General features: G+C 44.6%; 1 long non-coding RNA gene across 2 annotated transcripts; it reads right to left on the reverse strand.

Annotated features, from left to right (window-relative positions):
- Nucleotides 1-307: 307 nt before the first annotated feature.
- Nucleotides 308-21,289, reverse strand: LOC142603212 (uncharacterized). Of its 2 annotated transcripts, XR_012837101.1 has the most exons (4): nucleotides 21,200-21,289; nucleotides 19,418-19,458; nucleotides 1,634-2,010; nucleotides 308-505 (listed from the first exon to the last, which is right to left on the reverse strand). It is a non-coding gene; the product is annotated as an uncharacterized LOC142603212 (long non-coding RNA). The 2 variants fall into 2 exon arrangements; XR_012837102.1 differs by lacking the exon at nucleotides 19,418-19,458 and having other exon boundaries at nucleotides 21,200-21,283.
- Nucleotides 21,290-22,388: the final 1,099 nt, after the last annotated feature.

Here is a 22,388-nt window from a genome sequence, read left to right on the forward strand (position 1 = left end):
GCTCCAGATGAATAAGCAGAAATAGGAAAAAAAAAAAAAAAAGATCATACCTACCATTCCCATCTAGGCAAGAAACACACTTCAGAGCTGGGGCAAGCTGGATAGACTGCTGGCAAATACACCTGCTCTGTCTGGATGTGAAACTAATTCACATTAGTTGTGCTCCCATGGACCACCTCTTGGCCTACAGGCATGAAAACTTGACCCTATATTTAGACTATTTCAAAATTAGGGCCTTTGAAAGACCATGAACGCTACCGTGTGCAGAATATGGTATATCTTTATTTTTAATAGTATGGGCACTCACAAAAGAGATGTAATCAGCAGCCCTATTGCATTTCTGGAGCGGTCACAGTGCTCAGTGTCAAGGTAGCAGCCCCCGTTAGGTATGACCTAGAACACCACCTCTTCTTCACTTCATCTCTCCCTCTTTTGCCCAGTCCTCCTCCTCCTGCTGAGCGGCGTTCCTTGGCTTTAGCCACATGCTCCTCCTCTTCTCTTTGAGCTGGAAAGTCAAGAGAATAAATATGTGAGCAATGGAAAAGTCACTAGAAATTAAGCTGCTGATATTTAAAAATAAATGTCCCTATTCACAGGCTGATTTAGGGAATTGTTTTGGCCTGTGCCTAAATCCAGCAGATCTCCACAAGACACAAAAACCATGCTGAAACTCAAACGCACATGGAAGAGCCTGACTGAAGCTACTTGCCCAAACTGGGGAATAAGTTAGAAGATACCCTACAGGAACGTCATGTACTCCAGACAGCTCTGGGGCCCAGGAAACAGTGATAGCAGCAAGCTGACCCTGCAAACCAAAATGAAATCAGAGCCCAGGGAGATGAGATCCAGATTTTCCTGTGAGCAGAAGGTGGATGCTCGGTGGTGCTGCAGGCAGCTTTTCAAATGAGCTCCACACATGGGAACAAACATGCCCAAAAGCCTCACACCCAATGGGGAGCCGCTGGGTGCCGAACACATCTGAAAATCTGGTGCTTGGACTGGACACTGAGCCCTGGCAAATCTGACTCCCAGCCCTGCTGAAAATCTGTCACCACATCGTCAATGTTAAAAGACAGGTTTTTCAAATGGGAAAAGTGCATTTATCACCCTCAGCAAACTCACGAACAACACAAGGCGTAATTGCTCAAACGTCAAATAAAAATTCTCTGCTGAGTAAACACCACGCATGGACCTTTTTTGATCCCCAAATATGAATGCTTTAGAACAGGATGAGCATGTGGCCAGCGGGGCTGTAATGGAGAGTGCTTTGTATCCTTAACTATACCAGGCGTGATAAAGTGCCCGCTATCATGAAAAAAAGCTCATCTGAAAGACAGAGGGAAACCAGATGGGAAAAGAACACAAACTGTCAGCAGGAATTTCAGGGTTTTGGGGTTTTTTTTACTGCTTTCAATTTTTTCAAAATTAAGATCTCTCCCATAGCTTGAGGCTAAGCAGAAATATGGTCCCATCCACCTGAGGCACTCAGAGGGCAAGGCTGAAAGGCCAGGGTCAGCCTCGGTGCTGGAGCTGCAGCCTCCCATCCCACCAGGTGTTTGCGAGCGTAGCCAAGGGAACATGCACCCACAGCCCCTCCACCCCAGTGGGAACCCAAGGCTGCCGGGGTCTCTACCTCAGCTATTGCTGATTGCAACACCTTGGCTACTTCTGATACTGCAATCCTTTCTGCTGCCCTGGCAAACGCTTCAGCAACTCTTTCTGCCTCTGGGTTTTCTGATGCTTCCATCGCTATTGCTGCTGCTCCTTCAGCAGTGACTGTCTTTCCATCTGGACCTGCTCCCTCTGGGCTTTCTACCTCCCGTTTTGCAGTGGCTTTTTCTACTCCTTCCATCTTGGCTCTTGATGCTGTTGCATCTTTCTCTGCTCCCTCTGGTGCTGTGACAACCAGCACTTCCATGCCCCCTGCAAGGTCACCAGCAGCCAGTGTGGCAGGAAGCCCCTTCCCAGGGGACAGCACAGGCCTGCGGAGTCGGAGAGCTGGCCTGGATCCTGTTGGGAGAAATGGAAGCGTGAAGCAGCACAACTATAAACAAGCGCATTTCCTAGCATGACTACAAGTGGACCGGTGACAGGTCCTGGAGCTGGCAAGGGCTGCTTTCCAACAGCCTGTCTTTTCTGTAGAGACACGGAACAAGAGGCTGGGATGCAGAGCATCCGCGCAGTAGCACAGCTTTGACTCTCGCATCCCAGCCCCGTGTGCTCCTGTGGACGGCAGCCACTTTTGCATCCTGAAACAAGGCCAAGCACACAACTGTATACCAAAACATCTTCAGTACCTCTTATCAGGTGGTTTGTGTAGCATTCAGAGACAACGATAATAAAGGAAAGGCTGGCTCTTTCCCAAGATCTGTTTGCTTAATATCCCAGGAAAAGAAAATTTAGATGTTTTCTCTACAGAGAAAGCAGAGCATGAATTCCAGGGAACATACAAGTCAAATACATTCCTTTCAAACTGTCATACCTTGGTGAACTCCCTGTGAAAAGAATCCAGGGGACATCCCCAGAGGCAGGGAATAGTAGGCTCCCAAAGTTTCTGCCAATGCATGTCACTGCTGACCTGTCTGTGCTGCCCATACACACCCGGGCCGTCGTGCTTCACAATCTCTGCTGGCACACTAAGTCTTAAATTGGCATCTTCCTCCCAATACCATGGGAGGTACAATCAAATTATCATTTCCGGTAAATGCACAAAGGACATTGTTAGAGGAGATCCATAACTGTCTAATATATATATTAATCAACTTTTGCATTAGAAAGATCTCCTGTCAAACATAGCTCTGCTGTCAGGGCAAAACATAGGTTGCAGTGGAGTTAATGAGTAATTCTCATAATGAACTTTGAGAGGAGTCACACCATAGCTGCTACTCATCCTTAGTAATATCTACTCCAGTCTAGAAGTGAGGACAGGTCTGAGAGGTGATACTGGATGGAGTAAATTGTATGAATTGAGAGTAGGAGTTCAGCAGTCAGAAAGAGCCATTGGGTCTGCCCATACCCACTGGTTTGGAGGGGGAATCACCATTTGATTAATTCCCCTATGTTTTGTTCCTTCTCTCCCATGGAGACCAGCACAGGCACTGGAATAACACACAACTAATTTTGGGGCATATGACTACACAGCAGTACAAAGGGATTCCTGTAGCACGGAGGCATCCTCACGCTCGCTGTAACCCCGCCAGCACAACCCCAGGGTTTGGCACAGCTCACCAACCCCCTGCACACCTCCATGGGCAGTCCCAAGAAAAGGACAAGTAACACTTGTCACATGTGCTGAGCAACTGCGATCGGCGGGGGACCCTGATGCAAACACACAGAGGATACTGGCTGTTCTGGCTCACACATGCTCCACAAACTACTAGCAGGGAACTGGGGCAGGCCTGATGAAGTAGTGATGATGCAGCTATTCAATGCCATTTAGCATCATTAATTGAAAAAGAGAATGAAAAAACAAGGTGGAAAGCTTTGAAAGGAGGGGATGGAATAAACAAGAGGTACTGGGGTAGGAAAAAGGGGAAAATGGGAGAGGAAAAAAGGGAAAAGAAGAGCCGAGAAGGCAGAGGGGAAAAAGTGGAGAAGAGGAAAGCAGGCTGCAGATCACAACTGCTATGAGAAGGAAAGTTGTGCCCAGCTACGCTCAGAGAGAAGACCAGGGGTCGAAAGCCACCTGAAACACCTCGCCACGCACACCTACATCCTTGTGGACACAAGTCAGTCACTCGCTCATGCCATTGAACAAGCTACCTGCATGTCTGCTTCATTAAATAGTAACCCTGTAGGTCTGCTGACAAGAACATACTTCTCTCTCCTTTGGTAATTAGCCCTGAAGGCTGGTCATGCTCACTGGCCGTGAAACACTGCAACAAGCAGCCTTTTCATGCCTCAAGCTTTACCTTTGTCCCTGTCTGTTCCCATCAGCCTGGTAAAGGCAGGCACGATGCCTGCCTGACACCGGTGCTCCTCGGCTGCATTCATGCTCTCGCCCTGCCCAGACGTCTCTCAACAGGGCAGATATGAGCTCGCTGGAACAGTTGGCCGGTGACCGCAGAAACCGGGAACTTTCAGCCTTTTCCTTCTGCTTGGGAAAAAAACAAGGGCAGGCTGAGGAGTGGCAATTCAGTGCCAGTCAGCTTGAGACAGCTGCAATGCGATACGCTGGGAAGAGGAAGGGTCTTACGAGGCTCCAGAGATACAGGAGAGGAAGCACAGGGTTGTGTGTAAGGAACTGCACAGGAACCGAAGGCTGGGCACGCTGTTTGCTCAGCAAGTCTCATCCCAGGGCTGAGCAGCTTTCTCTCACTTATGCCACTAAGGGCAGGACTTCTCTACCCACTGCACATGCCAGTCATGACAAGGCTCTGGCCCTAGTTAGGGATAGAGTCATAAAAGCAATAAAAGACCCAAATCTATTTTAACAAACATAAAACACCTCCTGAAGTTCCTGCAATGTGTACTGAGTTAAGCTAAAGCTGACGTGAACTCAGTGTAAGGGATTAAAATGTTGGGGTGGTTTTTTTTTTTAAATTACTCTTTTTTTTTTTTTTTTAATTACTCTCCTTGTCAAAAAACAAGAGGAGGCAGGTGAGTAACACTTACCCCTTCCAAAGATGTTAGGAGCCTGAAAAGAAGCATGCATAGCCCAAAGCTCTAGCTTTATGATCACATTTCCCCTCCAAAATAATTTGGAGATAAATTCCAGGCATCTCAGCAAGGAAAACAATGCAAAGATTAAAAACAAACATATTCCCAGTAATTCTGGGCAGCCTGTTCCAGCCATGAGACCATGGACCTGGAAGTGAACCTTCAGCTGTCCTCGAACCATGACCTTGAGTTAGTCCCACCTGCCTCTGGTCTGCAGTCCTCATCTATAATGCTCTGCAGTGGCGATGACTGAGAATTGGCAAAGGTTATTCCTCATTTTTTGCTGCCTGATGTCTGGTCACTGCAAGTTTGATTTTTCAAGAAGCTTGCTGCCCGCACAGTTTTTGTATATGTACATATTAGCATTTTGACCCACATTTGCACAGGGCCAATTTAACCTCATAACCTCCAATTTAACCTCATAAATTGCTTCTAAATCACCAGAAGATTACCCCTGCCATCCCCAAGAGAGCAGGCTGACAGGCTTTTGGATCAAGCCACCACTCAGCTGCACCACATTGTCCAAGTCCACCACCACCTTCCTGCCTAGATCACTCCAATGCAAGGTCTGCACGCTAAGAGCGTTCCCAACCTGACCTGCTTTTTCTCAGCTCTCGCATACATTGCTCAAGACTGTGCAATTTGGGTGCCTCCCATCTGCCGTACAAGCCTTGCTTCCTTCCACCAGAGCCCAGGCTGAGGTCTGTTTTCTGCTCTGCAGCAATTTCATTCACTCAGGAAAGCGGTTTGCAAAGCCCCTTGTTAGAATCTCTCCCACCACTTGGCAATCGTGTAGTTTGCCCTCAAGCCCACTTGTTTATGCCTGACTAATGTTCATTGCTTCAAAATGAGTTTGAAGCTAACGCTGTGTCTCCCAATTAAATATTTGATGGAATGACATCAAAACCAAAACAGACAGAAAAAAAGTATTTCCCTTTGATAGGCTGACCATATTGTACAAAACTCACTATTATAAGACTCTGGTTGCTCAGAATTTTGCCAGACTTTAATCTTTTGAATGAAAGCTTTCCATGCTGGTTGTCTGCTCTGGCTGGAATTTGGGATGAAAATTTTAGCTAATGCAGTTCTTCCACTACAGGAAAACTTGTTACCCAAGTTAAAACAAAACAAAACAAACAACTGATATCTCTTGCAAGCATTTGGTTGAACAGTCTCAGTGCTATAGTTTGGAGCTCTACTTTCAAATTTGTCAGGAAGGTCACAATGGTGCCAGGGAATAATTTTCTACAGTATTTTGGAGACTAACACAACTTTGACCAAGCTATGAGCCCCTGAAAAATCAGTTCGCACATGCTTTGTAGCAATTTGTGATAGTTTGGCAGCAAAAATATTTTTCAAAGTCTTGGCTTCACAATTTGAATATTCTTTTTGTGCAGTTTTGGTTTTCCTTAAGGTAATCTAGAAAAATAGCCAGTGACCTTTAGTGACATCTAAACAGTCTCCCAGTTTCCTTCCATGGTTTGAAGACTTAAACAATAGCCCCAAAGAAATGACTCAGTACTACACACACATGTACTAGATGCTTGGGAAATTGCTGGTTGTTGGTCAGCAGGAACAAGGAGATTCACACAGTTCCAGCGTGTGGTGGGTTCAGGCAATTTGGGGATTCAGGCACGAAAGGCCTGAGATGCAGCAAACCAATGTGCCCCCAGCCACTGCTCCACACACCAAGCAGTGTGAAGATGCCCACAAATTTTGTGTGAAAGACAACACAAGGGGAAAAAAACGTTCTGGGTTATCAGGGGACTTGGTGGCTACCCTCACCGAGCTCTCGGCGTAACGCTTTCCATACACCAAGCCTCCCAACTTCTTCACACAGGCTGCTAAAATCTTTCAGCATGGCAGAGTGGAGGATGTGTGCTCCCAAATTAGCATATTCCTATACTCAGGGTAGGAGCATTAAATTACCCTCATTAAAGGGGGAAGAAAATTTCAGAATCCATTTAGGCAACATTCACCTGACACCAGCTTTTAACATGTGTCCTGTAACCTCAGCCAGAAAGAAACCCTCAACAGCTCAGCTGGTGGAACTGTTCTTTAGACCACAAGCAACACGTCTAAAAACTGAGAGAGGAAATATGCAGGTTTCTGAATAAATCATGATTCTGGATGTGGGGTCAACCTCCCAGCTGGCAGTCACAATACGACAGCCACTGGTGTTCAAGGAAAGCAGACAGTTTGCAAGTGAGTTATTTTGTCGCTTTGAACTCCCTGTCTCCTAAGAACTTCTTTTCTATATACCTGCCCAAGCTGCTATTTACCCAACATAGCCATAGCATTTGGGTCATTTAACAATACTGATGGCAATGCCCAGAGAACTCCAAGCACCTATTGTAGTATCACTGAATTCCTCCTTTGATCACCATGGTCAGAAATATCTGATTTTTATCACTCTTTAATAGCTCCCAATCAACTTCAAGAAGTTACCACAATGCTCGTGGTAGAACCTTTGTCAGACTAGGGTAATTATTGACAAAACCAGAACAGCAGATCTCGCTAGCTCAGCGTTGTCAGTCATATGTGACCTTCTCCATGGACTCGCTACCCCAGGGACAGGGTTTCAGCTTCCATGTTGAAGACTACTCTGCCTGTGTCAGAGCAGAAAAGGCTGAAAATGTAAAAGCCATTTTCCAGGCTTCCTGCAAAAGCCTGCAGAGATGGAAAGGGAAGGAAATTTGAAGCACATTTGAGTCATTTCAGGAGGACAGACACTCCTGAGAATAAAGCAGGAGCTTTCATGTTCATATGTTGCCACTGGATCATTCAAGAGAAACACACCTTTCGCACACCTAAGACACAGAAAGACTCTTCCTCATAAAATTCTGCCACCCATCATCTGTGTCCCAGACAATGCTTACAAATAATCTATCAATATTTTGTAGTCGCTGTTATCACCTAATTGACATGTATCTAACTAAACTCCAAGCAGCTACTTATTTGGCATGTGCTTAGCATTGAAAGCTTCTGTTTCAGGCTTCAGGCTCATATGCCTCAAAGTTTGCCGAAGCTCTCTGGCCATACTAGTCTGACTAATAAAAACCATTATCTCTACTTAAAAGCCTTATCCAGCAGTAATTGGAGAGATGTATCTTGTCTGACTCCAAAATTTGTCAGCCGAAAGGAAACTGAGACCCAGCACTCTGATGAATGCTTCTGAAAACAAAATGGTCAAAAGAAAGTAATCTGAAATTAAGTTTATAGGACCCAAAAAATTATAGAAGTTAATATTATTTTACAAATCTCTGTTTTCTGTATGCTGATGTGTTGCTCTCAAGAGGCTTTCTTATTCTTAAAGACTCCTAAGAAACTCTCAAGAACCGAAAACATTGGAAGTGAGCTTTAGAACCAAGACCTGATGGACTTCTCTAGGTGAGGGAGACACACATCAACACCCATGACAGCTTGTTTCAGCGAAAACAAAAAAGGTTATCCTTGGTTTTGGATGCATTTTGTAAAACTAGTGATGATTATAACTCAGTTGCAACATAGTTAATGAATCACAATGAGCAGCTGACAGGTCACTTCAGCAGAGGAAAGATCAAATTTGCAATGGCCATTTGAAGAGGGAGCATTTTTAGGCAATCATAAGTTACATAATTACATGATTAATGCCCTAGTTTGTAGGTAGTCAAAACCTAGTAATAATACATATAAATAACCTGTCTAATCCAACTCTTTAATGTGCAGTTATAACCCCAAGTTCAGACAAGAATTTCTCCATTACCTAATGGGTGACGTACACTCTGGGAATTTTTGGATCGGCACTAAAGCACTGGGCAATACAGTGGTTTCGAGGGGCAGCTGTACAGTGTATCTGCCAACTTAGGTGACTTTCAAAAGGGTTAAACAATAATTGGAATTTACAAGACTTGCATGTTCCTGAGAGAACAGGGAAAAAGGGGAAAAAAAAAAATTGCATTTAGTGTAGGCAGGTTGGTATAAGCAACCTAGGGGAGACAAAGCAAAAACCAAAGGGAGTATTCTCTTCACCTTAGATAGCAGCTGTGTATTCTGGTAGAAGTGTGGGTTTCCTAGCTCTAACATGTTTACACGTTCATGTCCCTCAGTCACAGATCACAAACCTATTGGTCCAGTCACTTCATCTTGTATAGTTTATGAAATGGTAAGGACTTTCATTATCTGGTGCATTTTGGGAATTTTGCAGACTTTCAGTGCTCCTACTCAAGTCAGTCACACAACCAGATGATTAAGCTAAATTCCCTTAAAAGAAAATCTTTATTTAATACTTAAACAAAAACACTGAGCTCTAAAATATTACAGTGTTATTTAATGACCATTATGGCAGTACGAGAGCCAGATGCAAGCTGCTCTGTGCTGTCCAAGCTCAGCTTCCCAGGAGTGATGCTCTGCACGGCATAAACCCTCCCAGCAACATATTCGACGGCACGGAGTAGCTCCACAACCTTTGTCTGTTCACAGGAGATCAAGTCCTCCACCCAACGTACAGCCAGAGGGAACATCCACCTCCTCTTGCTCTGGGTGGGACAGAGGGACCAAAACTCCCTTTATTAACTCCTTAACAAAAGCAGCCTTATGTTACATCAGCCACCAAATTGCATCAGCTGCTCATTGCATCAAACTGCAGTGGCTCCCAGTGCTGCTTTTGGGCTCTGGCTCTTCCCACTGAAGCCACTGAGAATCTGGCTACGTAGCAAACGGGAAAAGGTCTTGGACCATGCATATGCTGTATGGCAGCAAAGTCCATGTAGAGCATGCACAAAGAAAGAACAATTGAACCTTTTCCAAAAAGCAGCTGGTCTCGGGGTTAGAAAGCAATGTCTGTTTACTAGTTAGCCACTGAAATAATTTGGGAGTAATAAAGAACGAACACCCATTCTCTCAGGAAAACCTTTATGAATCAATAACATATGGATGTACCAAGCTTTTCATTCAGTGAGCTCTACTTACTGAAAAACCCACAGAAGCAAGTAGCTAGACCGCTCTCAGACTTTCAGAGGGACACCTGAAAAGCTCTCCTCTGATCATCACACTGCATCAGAGAAGCAGAACTGGAAAAATTCAAGCAAATCCCTACTGTATTCTTAAAGAAAGCCCTAATCCAATTCTACCATCTACTGAGAAATGATGCTTTTGAAGGAAAATGATCTGTCTCCTATGATGGAAGTTTTCTCCAGCATCAGAGCTGAGCCAAGTACAAATGAAACTCTGAACCCATGCCCAGCATGATCATCAAGAATTGAAACTTTTGAATAAGGACAATATAAAAGATGCCAATAAAAATTTCTTTACTGCAAACCCTGTTCTGATGCATAAATCTCGTCCCACTTCCCTTCCAGCCCAGCTAAAACCTGGGCCGTGCCAAATCCCCAAGGAGACCCCACTCACAGTATTTCTGACACAAGCCAGGGAGCAGTTGAAATTACAAAGACAGTTCTCATGAGAATCTCAGATCAAAGAAACCCACCTCCATATGCATGAACTTTTAAGATAAACATCCAAAAAAAGTTTAAAGTTCACTGAGAGACTGACCCTTTTCTGCAGTCACCCTCACACAAACCCTGCATTTGCCATTTTTCTTTATGGGTGGTAATGTCTTTAGGGCAGGCACCAGGACTTCCTATGCATTAGTAAAATGCCAGCACCATCAACCTCCGGTTCTAAATGGAGGCTCTGTGTCCTGCCACAGTGTAAGTAATATTAGTAACCCATTCAGATCTAACGTATGAATTCATGATGACCCTCCCCCTCATCTATCCACACTACTCTAGGTTATTGAGGTCAAATTTAGTGAGGTTTAACATGTGAATCATACATAGTACATCCAAGTGATCAGAGATAGGGAAACAAGACACATGATCAGGTCATATCAGAACAAAATTGAAAAATGTATAACAAAACTAATCTATGCGTGTCTCATCCCTCCTTTGCTTTAACCACCAGGTTATTGAGGTGCTGGAGTGTGTCCAAAGAGCAACGAAGCTGGTGAAGGGTCCAGAGGTCCTACGAGGAGTAGCTGAGGGAACTGGGGTCGTTTAGCCTGAAGAAAAGGAGGCTGAGGGGAGACCTTATCACTCCCTACAACTACCTGAAAGGAGGTTGTAGCCAGGTGGGGGTCAGTCTCTTCTCCCAAGTAACAAGTGATAGGACAAGAGGAAATGGCCTCAAGTTGTGCTGGGGAGGTTAAATTGGGTATTAGGAAAAATTTCTTCACTGAAAGGGTTGCCAAGCATTGGAACAGACTGCCCAGGGAAATGGTGGAGTCACCATCCCTGGAGGTATTTAAAAGATGTGTAGACGTGGTGCTTAGGGACATGGTTTAGTGGTGGACTTGGCAGTGCCAGATTAACAGTTGGACTTGATGATCTTAAAGGTCTTTTCCAACCTAAACGATTCTATGATTCTATGTTCTCAATCTACCTGCTACCTTCTCTGAGATTTAAAGTCAACTCAAAGTCTGCTCCCAGATACATGATCGCAGCACCGAAGGGTTGTAGTAGAAATATACTTTTCCTAAACACAAGATGCCAAGGCAAAAGATACAAAAATAAAATGAACCAAAAATCCTGTGATGACAAGCTAAGTTCAGGCACCCTAACCAAGAACTCAAAATCTCACTCTTTCCCTTGTATTAAAGTGAGCAGCTTCACAAAGACTCAAACCATAGATTATCTTCAGGGTTATTGTGATGTGACTATGAAGCTTTCTTGACAGGCTGGCAGTGGGGGTTAGGGGAAGAAAAAAAAAAAAGCTTTCTGAATCAGGGCCTTATCATTTATACCACATTACAATCCAAAATGAAAAATTACTTGCTCCAGATTTGATAGAATAAAGCATCTTGAGATGCCATAGAAGGACCCAATTTTCAATAAAGACATTAAACCTAAGCTTCAAAAAAAGGGAATAATTACATCGTTTTTTGCTTTGAGTTTTAATGTTAAAAGTGTCAATTTATAAAACTAGGTGAACATCCACAATTCCTAAGCAGACTGCAGCTAATTAGACCCCTTTTGATCTTTTATTTTGCCTAGAAGCTTATTTAACAACTTTACACAAAACTCAAGGTTTTGACACACTAGTGGACTGGGGGAGGGGAGAAGACCACAGAAAAGAAAAATGCTCTCTGCTTCTTGCTAAGGTAGGAGGCTCATCACTTCCCCACGCACCCATGCTGTCAGCAAACCTGCAAAATACTTTCTAGTGATGAGAAGGACTGCCTCTTATTTGAGCTGTCTGGATGGGGACACAACAGAGAACAAAATATTAAGAACTAAATCAAAGTACAAATATGGTTGTTACTAATGCTCCAGCTTTCTATACACAATTTGTGTGCATGAATTACTGCTTTAGGTGAAGGATGACAACACAGAAGAATAAACATCACGTCTCCAGAGCAATGGGATGGGTTGCCGTTAACTGCCGCTGCAAATAAACTGGGCACTGGCTTTGCAGCATTCTTTGAAATGACTGTGCGGTGCAGAGAGAGGAGGCCACGGCAGCTTCCTACCTGAGCAACATCCACGTGCGTTGCAGAGGGTTGTCCAACAGGGTCTGGTGGGAGTGGGACAGGCAGAGCTGGTCAAAGAAGCAGAGAGCAGAGCCCATACTGTGCTACACTGCATCAAAACAAATCTCTGAGTTGATTCTATCCTGGGGCAGTGGAAGGGACTAGGCAATTTCTCCAGATGCCTTCCAGCCCTCCTTCCCATGAAGGACTGACATTAAAAATAACCTTGAGAGCTAGATGACACAGAAGGCACAAGGCCTTTGGCTCTTGTCATTTCTGTGACCACATCACAACATCCTTCTTTCTGTATCAGAATGCTCTTGCCTCTGAGAACGCCATGTCTCCCAGGAACTCACCACAGCAGTGATGTCAGGATTGTTAAGGGCAAAAAAGCTCCTTGCCCTGTCCTGAAATGAAACAATATTATTAGACCTGAAGGACTCAGATTGTTGGGCTCATGCACACAGACCCTGAGGACCAGGGAGCCAGATCGATCCAAGAATGACTAATCACAGCCTGGGAAAGCAGGGATTTATTTCGGGACCTGGAAGATTATTTTTGTCCTATGTCATTGTTTCATCCCTTGTAATAAAGCATAGGGGACTTCTTCAACTGCTGTGCAAAGGGGAGGGGGATGTTGCCCGCAATCTGAAAGGGAACGCCTTTAGCAGCCTTCGGACTTCCTGCAGTTGTGGACGGGCAAGATGAGTCCTGGGTCTGGATCCTGCCCAAGGCAGTGGGAAACACCTAGAAAGTTGGAAGTCCTGTGTAAACTGGCTTTTAGGTGATTTGGCAAAGGGGGCAGTACTGTTGGATAGAGGCTTGTGGCCCATTACACTAAATAATGTCTAGGGTCAAGCATAACTACGTGAAGGTCAGATATGTGCTGCTAGATGATTGCCTGACATATGTGAGACATCAGTTTGCCCATGAAGAATGGAGGAGTCCCATATCTTTCACTTGGAAGCAGCAGGAAGATTGGTGCACAGGAGTCTCTAAAGCCCTTTGAGATCCTAGGACAAAGTTGTTTAGACACAGCAGTGATGCTGCACAGGGGTTGAGAAACAGCCAATAGCAAACAGAAACAGCCAAGAGGCAAAGCCAAGCCCTCTTCCCTTCTTTCCTCCAGAGCAAGAGAGCTGGTACTAACATCTGCCCCTGCAACACAACTGCAAGATGAGACCATTCCCACTGTGGATAATCCCCACTCTGCCTGGGCATCCCAGTGGGGGTCTCTGCACTCTTTGGCAGAGGACAACAGTTTTGCAGCATCCACCTATGTTGTAGTATCCCTCCCACTCCCCTGGGGTGAGGGATAGCTCAGAGTGGGAAGCCAGGCTAGGAAGCAGGACAGAGGGAGGAGACAGGGGAGGGAATGAGCTGCTTCAAACAGCATAGCTGCATCTGCAGTAACATGCTCCTGTCTGCAAGCAGTTCCTATTGAACAGGGAGCTGGATAGATTTGAAACCATAACCATCTGGATTTACTGATTCAGCTGTGTTAGTCTAACAGGAGGAAACCTGGGACCTGGTCTAAACCTCAGTCCAATGCTAGTAACAGCCCTCCAAATCCTGCCCTGTCACCACTTTTAACTATCTTCAGTCTTGAGGTGGGAAAGTCTGAGTTTACCTGATGACTGAGTTTATCGAAGATTCCTTGTTCAAGCAGGAATAAACATGCTGATGACAGCTCTCAACCCCCAATGAGCTGTTGCAGCCTCCCCACATCCATTCTACAGAACCACGTACTCGCCCAGAGGACCCCAACCACAGCCCACGGCTGTGCTCTGACTCCCCCACCCCACGCTCAAAACCACCAAGAAAGCTTAAACCGTTGCCTTCAATTTCTTGAAAAATTGTTCTTCCTCACCCAGTTCAGAGGCCATCCTGGCTTGCAACTTTACTTCCTTTTCTCCTTGCTCTCCTCGAGGTGCATCAGCTGAACGGGGCTTCAAGAGAGGAAGGGCAGAAGGAAGTGATCACAGACAGCACCTACACAACAGCAGCAGAGCTATTTCACCCCTCGTGCTGCGCATCACAATATTAATGATTTCAAAGAAAACTATTTGCAAAGCTAAAAGCTTAATGTGGTAACAAAAATCAATACTGTGCTCAAGAAAATCTCCTGATGCTGGAGACTTTAAAGCATCATTCAGGTAGACAGCACTGGGGCATTCCCTCCGGTAACGGCAGCCCAGCAGGCCATTAGAGAGGGGAGGCTGCTTTAATTTATTCTCTTTGTCATTCTAATATAGATCTTCCCTTTTCAAATGGTGTTTGTACCTTTATAGTGCAATCTAGGTTCATAAATAGAACAAGTCCTAAAAGCTAGGATCAATATATCCCACATCACCTTTCAGATGGAAGGCAGAAGGAGCACAGCAAAAAGGAAAGGGCCAAATGCCCTGCTGGCATAAGCAGCAAGTTCCTTGACACTGCAGTTTTACCATTTAAAATATGAGTCCAAGTATGGACTTAAAGTTAGTTAACTAAATGGAAAAAAAAAAGCCCAACAAACAAAAAACCCCCACAGACATCACTGTTGCATCCCCAGAGCAGCTCTCTGCAAATAAATTCAAGCCTTTTCCAAATGTTAATGATTTATCATGTATCATTACTAATAATACTGGTAAACAGTACTGTTTGGATGCAGAAACTGAGCAGGGAGGCTGAGCTACCCCATGGTGACAAGCCAGAGAGAGGAGCCAGCTCACCTGCCTGCTGCCTGTGCTGCTTTTGGCACAGAGCATCCCTCCTTCCCTCCCAGTGCTCCATGCTTTCCAGACACCTGAGAATTGTAAGTCATTTCCCTGGAACTATCCACAGGCAAAACAGTAATCATAAAGGCTCCTTTTGCCTACAAAGGCAAATGCTATTTTAAGGGACAAAAGCAGTTCTGTGAATCCATGGAAATGCTGATCTCTGGTTTCGGAAGAAAACTTCAAATGCTGTGAGTCTGGTCTGTCTCTCTTTAGGAAAGGATTATTCCCAAGGTTTTCTTGTTTGTTTTTGTATGCCAGACTCCTGCCCTCTGAGCAGAGGTGGAGCATAGGAAGGCATTTCCCTGCCTCGGCCACAGTGGGCTTGAAAATCTTCCTGAAGGAAGCAAGCTTAATAAACAACAGCAAACAGTCCCACAGGCCTCCTCCTTGGCTCCCAATAAACAAGAAGCAGAAGGAAGTGGATCAAAAAAACCCACCACCACTCCCCCCAGCAAAAGAAATACTGGAGGGAAGATTTTGAAAAAGTGACCTGTCAGTGTTCCATTTTGCCTCTATATGTGAACGAAATTTGAAAGAATTTGCAGGTTGTGGGGAAATTCCAGAATGAAAACTGGCCCGTGCATGCAAGATCATGCAACTTTAAGAGTCAAACAAGAACTAGCTACAGACAGTTTCTAGACACTGGAATGATGTTCGGGTATGGAAGATAGTCTCCAGAAGTTGCAGGGACAAGTGACAGGTTACTGCACAGGGTTATGAAGTGCATGGGCCACCCCCCTGGGTGGTCTGAGGTGTCCCTGTACCCCAGGATCATCCATGTATCCTTAGAGGAGAGTGTGCAGCAGGCACAGAAACTTGTCTATAATTTTTTTCTGATGTAATTGATATGGGTTTCTCAATTTGACATTGTCCTAAGAGACAGAGATACTCTCTGCTTCCATTGCATACACTTGCCAGATCCATATAGCCCTATTCTGCAAGAAAGAAATCTCCAAGGATTCCAATTGTTTTAAATATAAAAGCCTAATCAAATGAAAAACAAACCCTCTCCTGCCACCTACTCAACAAGCACATGCAACTCTACCAAAACACAGTGCTGCTAATACTTTGCACCAACAGTTGTTCAACACCAAACACAAGCACGTATAAGTCACCGTCAGTTGGTAAAAAACTGATCTAACGTCAAAATATTTCAGTTTCACCCAAACACTCTTAGTTAGTGCTAAATATTAATTCCATCTCTTAATCCTTTTGCCAGACAAGCCAGATTTCTTGCTGGAAAACAAAGTTAAGCAACACGTCTAAGACCACAGAGAAATGTTGCCTGAACCAAAATAACAACTAACATCTCATCCCTCAGTCTGTCCTCCTCCAGAGAACAAGGCTCCACTCCTTCCACTTCAGTACTTTTCACCTTGGCTTTTATCCACTGCTTATTCCTCTGATTTCCTCTCTCCTAGAATCCAGATAAATCTGCACGGTGCTAACTGAGCTCCTACAAAGCACATGCTGGGAGAAAGGCATCTCATCCCCTTATTCACCAAACAGCTCCGGCAGCCCAGGACAGCTGCTGCCATGTGCCATGTCCCCTGGGGCCATGCACAGCTCTGGAGGTGACTCAGTGCTCCAGGTTTCCCCAGGGAAGCCCCGTTCTGCAGCTCACTTGCTCTCCATGGCACTTCAGAGAGCAGCTGCTTTAGCACTGGAGCTGGAGCCTTCAGTGCTGGCTTGCTGCACTGTCTCCTGGGTTTGATCCAGTCCCTCAGCTCTTCCACTCGTTCTTTGGAGCCGAAACGCACCAAAAAGCATCAGGACACGTTTACAAAGCAACGGCTGAGAATTTGTCCAGAAAGCTCTGAGCACAAGTGCTTTTGTCTTTACAACAGAAATGTCTACAGGGCCGTGTTTAGGAAAAGGGTGAAGAAACATCTGCCTACGCACAACAGCAGCACAGGCACAAGCTGCAGCTGCGAAGCCCCTCTACTAACTCAGCTGATGCTGTCTGCTAACTGCTGGCATAAATATAGTAACAGTATTGCACATATGGCAGGCTGTTTAATTTTAGAAATCAAAACTATCAAGTGATTAAGTTAGTCATCCTTCCTCAATTTGGGACCAATACAACAGTACCAGAGGCAGTGGTCATAACCACTGTGGTTTGCAAGAGAGAGAGTGCATATGCGTGCTCCCGCAGCGGCAGAGAACACCAGAAACCCCGTCCCTGCTCTGCCCAGCCTTGTTTTTCAAAGCAGGATCGGACAAAAGGAAAAAAACCAAACAAAACACCTTAAAACAGCCTTCAAATGAAAACGGAGTGCCTGCAGATCTGCACGCGTGTACTTGCGCACCCAGTGGCGTAGCAGAACCGCTGCCCTGAACGCGCACTTCCAAGAAGGGAGATGAAAATAACGTTGTGCCAATTGGCCTCTGGCTGCTGGAAGTGGGATACGTTCAAACTGCAGACGGGGATTTGAATTTCCCAAGGGAAACTAATGAAGAGGGAAATGGGAGTCCTGTTCAGCCAGCACAGCTGCCATAGTGCAAACGTGTCTGGGTCAGGACTAAGAGCGAGCCACGTGCTCGAGCATTGCGCAGACCCTTACCACCAGCTGACCAAGTCCTACTTGCTCAGCAGCTCGGCCCGTGCCAACGCTCAGCGCCTTCCCCCGGACAGGAGATGCCTCGGTGCACCGCAGAAGCAGCAGCCTCCTTCGCAGAGCCCCACGGCTTATCCTCAGATGCAGCACCAGTCGCATCAGGAGGATGCGACCCTGCAAAACTCATCGGTATCTTTCCCTTCCAGTGAAAACCAACGAATGAAGAAAGCAAACAAGTCATGGAGGGATTTTCTGTTTCTCTAGACAAACACACCAAGAGCAGTTCAAAAGAGGCTAATTAAATTCCAAAATCCCTGAGCAAATACATTAATAATGATTTTGAAATGAGCAGTTAACCAAGGAAGTTTTCAAGGTGGGAAGTGTTTGATACAGAAGAGCGCGTGAGGAAGAGCCGCTCAGCCTACGTTAGAGACAATCTCTCTGGCTGGCACATGTGTTTGGGGGAGTAGGCAAAAGCAAATGCTCCTGGGCCCAGGAACAGCGGTGTCCCCAGGCTGCAGGGGGACAGAGAAGGCAATTCCCCTCCTTCCCAATCATGGGGAAACCAAGCAAACACTAAATGACATGGCCGTTGAGCCTGAATGATCACCGTACCCCCATCAAAGAGTTGCTCTTATATATTTCCAGGATGGAGGAAAAGCAAAAGACATTTTTTCTCTCCTGCTGTCGCTACAGAAAATTTCCAAACACCAGATAAGTCTTTTTCCTCTTCCCACACAATCCTAGTCAAATAAAAGGAGGGAAAAAAAAAAAAAAAATCAGTTGCCTGTAACAGATGTGTAACAGTTACTTGTGGGGAAGGGGTTGTCCAATAGTCAAAGACCTTTTGCCTTATTTTTCTTGTTTCTGCAGCTTGTGTCAATAACTGCACTGATGGAAAATGTGTATGAAATGTTACTATTCTAATAGGAACCTAAGTCTGCCCTCCTTGTGCATAAAGCATGAAATGATGAGAAATGGGTAATTTCTTATAATTACTCATATGGAGGGGTGGAAAAATCTGACATTGTTACATGGTCTTCACTCCCACGGTTTGTAGAACCTTTCAATTTTAAATACCATTGTTCTCACAAGCAAGAAGGGCAATAGTACAGTTCTTCATTTAATAATGGCAAACCAAGATCCCCAAAAAAGAAGCGATGTGCCCTTGTGAAGTCCTTGGCAGAGCACGGAATTAAACCCACTGGCTGAGACCCTGAAAACCAGGCCACCCCGTCTTAGTCAAATCTCCAACCATGGTCACAAGATTACTCCCCACTATTCTTTTCCCCTATATTCTCTTTTCCTTATTCTCTGCATGTCCTTGCTTAGTCAAATGTAATTACATTTTTTCAGGTAAGATGTCATGAGATATTGATTCATACGCTTGTTAAAATCCATATCCATTATACCTCTCTTTTTGCTTTCATTCACTAATTTTATTGTCCTATAAAATAAAAGATTTTCTGATGAGATATATTCACCATGCCGCCACTACTGCTAAAGGCATACAGCTGCCATCATTTTCCGGAAACATGTTTGTTTAGTTCATAAATCCTCATTTCAATATTTTGCTAAATACAAAAATTACGCATGCAGGATAATAAATTCCAGGATCATTCTTCCCTTGGATTTGACAAACAGAACTGCAGTTATTTCCTCAGCCCTGAAGTACCTCTTTTAAAGAGCAGTCAGCAGTCTGATAACTTTAGATAAACCATTTAATTTCCAGAAGGAGCCTTGTCTGTATGTATATACATACAAGTCATAGTCTGCTGAGCGTTCTCCTGTTCGCCCTGATTGCTCTTTGTTGGGAAGCAGAAATTTTGGGTGAATAACTGGCAGTCTCTGCTTTCTGCATCACAAATTTGTCTCATTCAAAATTTAAGAATCACTTTCACGAGCCATAAGAAACTGTATTTGTTACTCACCTCAGCAGCAATCCATGTATGCTGTTCTGCAGTTTCAACAACTAGGAGAAGAGACCCAACAATTGTTTTACCACTGCATAATTTGTAGGAAACTAAGAGAGAAAGTGGGAAATAAAGACAGAATAAAAAAAATGACCAAGAACTGTGAGGAACCGATTTAGGAGGAAAACCAGTGAAAGACTGGAAAAGCTATGCAGCTTTGATTCATGTTTAAATGCTCCAAGAAAGGAGAATCACTTAGGGGTAAAATCCAATTGGTAGAACCAGAAGAGAAGGAAGTTAACTGCAAAATTCAACTAGACCACCAGGAGAAGCCTCCAAGCAGTTCAATTTGTTATGCCGTGGTGAATCCTGCTTCAGAAAGGGATAGAATTCACGTTTAGAAGCAGCTCAGATAAAACAAATCAGAGGTGTGCTTACCATATGTGAGTGCACGTTACCTTTAATCTAAAACTTACACACTTATAGCAGAAGGACAGAATATGTCAGTGCAAGCTGTTCATCTCCATGACTTCAGACGGAAGCAGCCCTTGCTGATACACACACTTCTGAGAGAGCTCTGTGTAACAAAATGCATGAAAGAACTGAGATGTCCAGAGACGGCAGAACTCCGGAACATCAAAATTTATCTCCTTGTAACCATCTAATTCACTTCCAAGCTTGCTCTAGGGCTGAGGCAGCAGAGCAGGTGAATGAGCGCTCCCCCATGGCACCCAGGACAGCCATTCCCTTGTGTTCCCCTTGTGAAATTTCACACAGGTAAATCAGCCTTTTTGCACAACTGTCACAGCACACATGTGTCCTGCTGATCATTTGACCAGGAAAGACAGTCACCTGGTAAAGGGTTTGCACTGTTTCCTAAATCTCTCTATAAACAGCCAGTATTGACAAGGTCAGAGTAAGGCCCCATAAAACCTCCTGTCTGGAATCTAGGGACTACTCATCAAGAACATAAGCGCTCTTGGGCAAAAATGTTGTCAGACTTTTTTTGTCTGTACTTTTTAATGCATCCTGGGATAAGGATTTCACCACACTGTTCTCATTGCAACTGAGCCCATGACGAGGAATAGTCACAGACTGAAGACCCTGACCGCAGAGATTTTACAGTCTTTTTCAAATCAATGAATATAGACATGCCAGGCTAAACCTGATTAGTAACAAGCACCTTCACTGTGATTATATTGATAATAACCACTTAAGGTTTTTATGTCAAGTAGACCTCATTTCATTCCCACAGCTCTGTGTGATATTTTAGCCACCTCTCCATCCTTTTTCTCTCTTGTCCACTCTTCCACATACTGGTACAATTAAGAAAAAAGGAAAAAAGCTAGGAGCTTTATATTATCAGAATTGTAAACTTCAACCACCACTGTTTCTGAGGATTGTATTCCTGTTGGCTCTCTCTTTTCCTAGCTGAGGTTGGAAGCGTTAAGACACCTTTAAAATTGTCCTCATTAGCACGGGTCTATCTCACTGGCTGGGATATGACAGGGTGAAAAAAAAATAAAATGCCAAGGGTGGGTTGTTTGGAGAAAGGCGCTACACAAACATTTCAGGTACCTGCACTGCACAGGTATTTGAACACCTTGTGGGCTGTTCTTAGAGACGACAATCCCTGGCTAAGTGTCACTGTGCAAGTGGTGAGATGACAGCCAGCCAGGATGAGCGAGCATGCAAGCACTCAGATAATCATTGTGGGATAGCAATGGAAAGAGCTGGCACATGCAGAGCATCAGTTATTCAGGAACAGAAACACCTTAGCTGTACTAAAGCACAACATACCTTAGTAAGCCCATTTCCAAGGGAGCTTTCATCATATGCAATACAGCAATGTCAAATCCCAAGAAACATTTCAGTCGCCTGTAACGTACTGTAACGTGAAAGAACACAGAGGTTACTTGCACCAGATACCGAGCATAAACAAATATCTGCTTTAACCAGCCATCCTTTTTGTCAGGAGAGGTACGACGTCAGAGCTCAGATGCCTGAAGGTCAGCCAAGTTGGTCAGTGGGCCAGAGCAGGGCATCCTGGCTCCTATTCCCTGCTCAGAAGGGTGTTGTCTGATAGTCTAAAGCAGGTGAACCAGGATCAAGATTTTGTTCCTCGTTCAACATTGACTCACTACATAACCTTGAACAAGATGCTACACACCATACCTTCTCCACATGGAAACAGTAGAATTTACCCATTTCCCTGTGCTTGTCTGTATGGGTCAATTGGTCCCCATAAGGTACTTTCAGGTCATGGGCTCAAGGGTGCCAGACAAGAGCAGAGCCTAACTGTTGCAATGGGCTTATTCTACACAATGTTAAGAGTCTGGGTGGATGTACGTGAATTTTTTCCAGCACTCCATGAGTTCTTCTGTATAGCAAAGTTAAAGCAAGTGAGAGAGGGAGAGAAACATTCCCATTTGATTGGCTGTGACTAGCTGCAATTAAAAACTATAATTTATTACCCTGGATTACGAGTATAATTTCAATGCAGAGAATTAAGGTTTTCTTCTGAGATGGAAATAAAGATTAATTTTTAATTTCCTTTCTCACTGCACATTTAAGAGCAATGGACTCCACAGAAAACTACAGGTCAAAATAGTTTTATGGAGGAATGACAATGTTCCGTTGCCGAATAATTTAATGCTCTTGCTGCCTTTTTAATATTTGACTGCAGCTCCCTCATGCGAAACAACGGCAGCAGACGCTATACATGTTTGCTGCAGCACTCAGGTCAATGTGACTTTGAAACAACAAAGTTTCACTGCTTAGGACTTGGGCAGCTCTTGGAGTTCCCTGACGCAGGGAGCTACCTTCCATGAGAAGGGCACGGACAGCCTTTCCATCGGGGCAGGCAGCTGGTCTGGGGACAGGAAGAGCAAGAATGAAATGAAAGCTTGGCGGAAGCAAAGGGCACCAGAACAGACTGGCACCTGGGGTGGGGGGAATAGGTGGGCAGCAGGAGCATCCTACCTTGGAC

This window comes from Balearica regulorum, chromosome 10 (genome assembly GCF_011004875.1).
Source record: "Balearica regulorum gibbericeps isolate bBalReg1 chromosome 10, bBalReg1.pri, whole genome shotgun sequence".
Lineage (NCBI taxonomy): Eukaryota > Metazoa > Chordata > Aves > Gruiformes > Gruidae > Balearica > Balearica regulorum.